The 5,000-nt window shown below is 37.4% G+C and overlaps 1 protein-coding gene across 3 annotated transcripts in view; it reads right to left on the reverse strand.

Moving 5' to 3' along the window:
• Positions 1-5,000, reverse strand: part of LOC136850685 (uncharacterized) — a 576,441-nt gene that overhangs the window by 245,420 nt on the left and 326,021 nt on the right. The window lies entirely within an intron of this gene.

The raw sequence follows: 5,000 nt of genomic DNA on the forward strand, positions 1-5,000 counted from the left end.
CTTATGATATTATGGACATCTACACACTTTGAAAATTTGGGAATTGAGAGAGAGAGAGAGAGAGAGAGAGAGAGAGAGAGAGAGAGAGAGAGAGAGAGAGAGAGAACATAAATATGACGCTGTCAATTTGGTATTGGTTCTCTTTTTAATATTGCATAAGGATGAGAAGAGGAACAAAATTTACATCGTATATAAACTGACAATATATAAAGGCAACTTGATCCAATAATAGCAGCAAGCATGTGATTAAAATTTGTCCTGGATATTTCAATGCAAAATTTCCTGTTGTGGTGCAACCCTGACCATTAGAGCGCACGGTCTCAACAAACCTGATATAATATAGTACACTGAGTAAAGAAGATTGTATAATAATTTGATAAACTATAAATCTGCTGTTCTTGATGAAGGCTTTAAGATTTTTTCCTCCATATTCCTGTGTAAAGCTTTGGACCCTTATTGTGGATTATAATGGGCCAGGGTTCCATGGTTGGAGTAAACTTGGACGAAATTTTTCAAATAAGAGCAAAGTTTCCACTATTTTTTAAAATATCTCCCATAAGGAGGTGGGGTGGGTTTGCCCCATTTTAAACAAAATCTTCGAACCCCTTTATCTGCTGATAATTTATGAAAAGTTTGGCTAAAACTGATACAGTGGTTCTGTGTAAGTCAAGACAGAGATAAGCTCACACTTGACATACATACATACATACGGACTCAGACAAACTTCATTTAAAAAAGCTCACCGGCTCTCAGCATACGAGATCATCAAAATGACTAAAATACGTCAAGTTTTTGTAAAATTGTGGACAAGAAGTGGAATCAAACTTTTATCTCTCTCTCTCTCTCTCTCTCTCTCTCTCTCTCTCTCTCTCTCTCTCTCTCTCTCTCAAATTGGTAATATCTATGCAGTGTATTCATTATGAGCTTACAAATTAAAATTTTTACTTCACATATAACAACCATGCTCTCTCTCTCTCTCTCTCTCTCTCTCTCTCTCTCTCTCTCTCTCTCTCTCTCTCTCAGCATTCTCGTCCACAATGTACAGTGGGTCGGCTACGTACCTCCAGACGTATTCGGAATTCTTCACACCAGTCCACTGAATATGGGGCCATCAGTGTTTCCCCTTCCCCTACCCCCTGAAGAAGGGAAGGGGGTTGACGAGCCCTCTCCAAATCATTCCCCACGACATCGTAAGGAGGAGAAGCCATGCCATCAAGGGAAGCTTAGATCTGATCCCGCGCGAGCTATGATGGAGAGCTGCCATCTCATTGGCTGGTGCCAGGCACCGAAGAGACCAATGGCAAGTCGGCGGAGTCGTCTTGCACTCGCTGGTCTGTATGACGTGGTATGCGAGAACAGCCACTGGCATTTAACATCTTCAGATACGTAGTCTTAAATCCCCCTAAACATGATGGAAAGTGTTCTTGAGGATTGAGAAGGGGGTGGGGGTGGATAGCGGAGACTTGAAGTAGGCTACGTACGAATAGCACCCGTGACAACTAGTGTGAGTTTTCTTCCACGGGCGAATACATCCATTAACAAAATCTTTAGTAACAAGATCATTTAAAAAACGAACTAGAACTTCCATAAACACCCAAAAAATGTTTTCACTTTTATAGAATACACTGCATGTCTGAAAACATAAAGTGAGCAAAACAGATATGATAAGATAAACAAAACAGAAATGACAAGTTACAAAACAGTGCCTGACAAACGGTGCGGAAAAACTTGAGGAAGGGGAAGATATGTAAGGGGTGGGGAGGAGGGGATGGAACTGGGAAAGGGAAAGGGGGAGGAGAGGATAAAAAGTGAATAAATATATATATATTTAACCTCCGGAGGAAAATGCGTGGCGTGTCCGAGGCAGTGTCAGAAGGCCCTAGCTTTCTGTCAGGTAGGTCCTTCTTCGGTCCTTCAAGTCTAACTCGAGGACCACGCAAGCCCCTTGCAACTTGATCCTAAGATGGTCCCTCACACGCGTTATTGCAACACAAGTATGTACTTACAAGCTCTCTCTCTCTCTCTCTCTCTCTCTCTCTCTCTCTCTCTCTCTCTCTCTCTCTCTCTCTTTTCCCCGAGGGACGGGGGAAGAGAGTGTGAGACAGACAGACTTGGGGTCAGCACGAACTCTTCCCTGGCACCTTCTGAATCTGAAAGGAGCAGATGATGGCGATGGTGATGGTGATGATGATGATGACAATCGTGACACAAGCGGGAGAACAAGAAGCCGATGGTGCAGAAGAAGGGAGATAGAATGATGATGACGAGGAATTCTATACTGGAGGAAAAAAAAAAAAAGAAATTACAACTAGAAAGCATTCATAGTAAAAAAAAAAAAAAAAAAAGGCAAAAACAACATTTCTAGACACTAAACATTCCTCTAGGTGGCAATTAAGTAAAAAAAAAAAGAAGCGATCACATGATTAATCAAAATATCGATTTAAAAGTCTGGTACGGGAAACAATAAAAATTATTTAAAATCTAACACTCAAACAGGCCTGAAACTTATGAATAAAGTTACAGAGGGAAATCAGAGATTGCAAACCTGTGCCAAGGTAATGAGCATAGTAAACTATATATTCTATATTATACACGTTTCCTTTCTTGAATACTAAGCTGCAATGAGTATACTTCCTTCGCAAGTAGAAACAAGCTGTTGTTTTCCTTATTTACGTTATAATATGAATGACTGGAATAATAAACAATGCAGCATCCAGATATACTTTAGAATCGGAGCCACGCCAAACTTATATTATGCGTTCCTTGGAACATAGTAACTTTGTTGAATCCTTTAAATTTTGTAAAAATCTATACATTACTTTCCAAGTATTTTTCAAAAAGAAAATCCAATTGAAACAAAAATAGAACCTCCCTGGCGCAGATGAAAGTAGATACATGAAAAATATAAATGCATCGGTCAAAGGATTACTTGACACTTGAATTTTCATAGGTAGAACAGCATGAGCATCACAGTTGTATAGAAAAAATCTACAGTTACATCAATTTAATCATGATATTGTGAACTTTTTTAACGCGAGCATGATATTTACACTTGGTTTAAAAAAGTGGGATGGCTCACACGGAACGTCCTAAAGTCAGTGTTATAGCTGTCATTTATAGAGTTGTCTTTGTTGAAAGGTATTGCAGGGAACGAGAGAATTCAAGGCTATGTTGAATTTCAACTTTTGGTACTAATACTGTCAGGGAACAAATTATAATGAAACAATGCCCTAATGGATATAAGACTACAAAACGTATCAATCATTGTAGGATGTCAGTCTCTAAGATGCCGAATCGGTAAAAGAAAACGAATGGAAAAACAATTAATGGGCAAAAGGAAATCACACCAGCACTCAAGCTCATGAACTGAAACGTTTGAAGCATTCTCTTATAGGGATGATGTTGCTAGGCCCTACATGCCTCGCACAACGGATGTTCATTGGGTTTATGCGAAGATGGAGTACGGAGTTCCTTGAGGTCACCCAACCACCTTGTTTAATTTCGTTGATACAAACACACACACACACACACATATATATATATATATGTCCACTTTTGTCAATATATATATATATATATATATATATATATATATATATATATATATATATATATATATATATATAATATGTCAGTCCTGAAAGGAATTTACCAAAAGCAACCGATGTGACAGTGCAATCTGATAGTATAAAACGAAAATAAAAAGGGATATGGAGAAAATAAGAGATAAAATGGAAAACTCACTACTTGAATACAATTAATATCCATTTAGGTCGAGGCATTATATTACTGAAACACAGTAATCTAAAGGAAGAAAAATTAGACAAAGAAGAACGAAAGGGAACAGACCAGAAGTCCAATGAGGAATGAAGTAGGAGGCAACGTGGAAGGGGGTAGGGCGGAAGGGGGGAGGGTGGGGGAAGAGGAAGGAGAAAGAAGTCTGCAAACTTCGCAAATCTAATTTGAAGTAAGAGTCTGAAAGATAGAGATACAGACACGATAACGATTAGGAGTGTAATACAGCCAAATCAGGCAAGTCGCCTCAAATAGCGTTAAAGCAAATAGGTTTTGCAGACACACGAGTGTTACGGGCTGCTGAAGAGCAAGAGCCCGTGCTAGCACAAGGCTGGCTTAATCTACACAGACAGGCAAATTAAAAAAGTATTCTATATGTCGTACACTTTTACAATTTTAAAAAAGCATTCTACAGCTTATGCAATTTTATAACTTCATGAGAAATCTCTCTACATGTAAATTTTTTTTTTAAATCGTGAAACACCTTCCTACTGTCGTACTGTTTTGCTAATTCAGGAAAAGCGTTCCACAGGCCATGGGCTGTCACAAATTTACAAGAAAGCGTTCCACAACTCGTAGATTATTTACATATTTATGAAAAGTGCTCCCAATTCTTAAATTTCTAAAAATTTAGGAAAAAATCGTTCTGTAGCTTGTGCAGTTTTACTAATTGAGCAAAAAGCATTTTTCAGGTCACACAGTTTTCCATGGAAAGGCGTTTTGCGGCACATATACTTTTAGAAATTGACAAAACGGCGTTTTACGACGGAAATAATTTCACAATTTCATGATATAGGTGCTTTAAAGCTTGAGCAATTGTACACGTTCACAGAATGCTTTCTACGGTTAGCAGAATTTTCGAATTTCATTAAAAAGGTTAAAGGAGACAGGTATAGATCAAGAGGTTTATGTAGTTAGACAAAGAGGAAAATCAATAACTCAGATTCGTAGAGAATAAAACGCATAGTAAAGAGAATACAAGCAGAGACAGATATACCCATAAAAATAGTAGAACTAAGGGGAATTTGGCATAACTTGAATATATACATACATACATACATACATACATACATACATACATACATACATACATACATACATACAGTACATACATATATATATATATATTTATATATACATATATATATATATATATATATATATATATATATATATATATATATACATATACATATCCAGTTCAT

This window comes from Macrobrachium rosenbergii, chromosome 22, assembly GCF_040412425.1.
Source record: "Macrobrachium rosenbergii isolate ZJJX-2024 chromosome 22, ASM4041242v1, whole genome shotgun sequence".
Lineage (NCBI taxonomy): Eukaryota > Metazoa > Arthropoda > Malacostraca > Decapoda > Palaemonidae > Macrobrachium > Macrobrachium rosenbergii.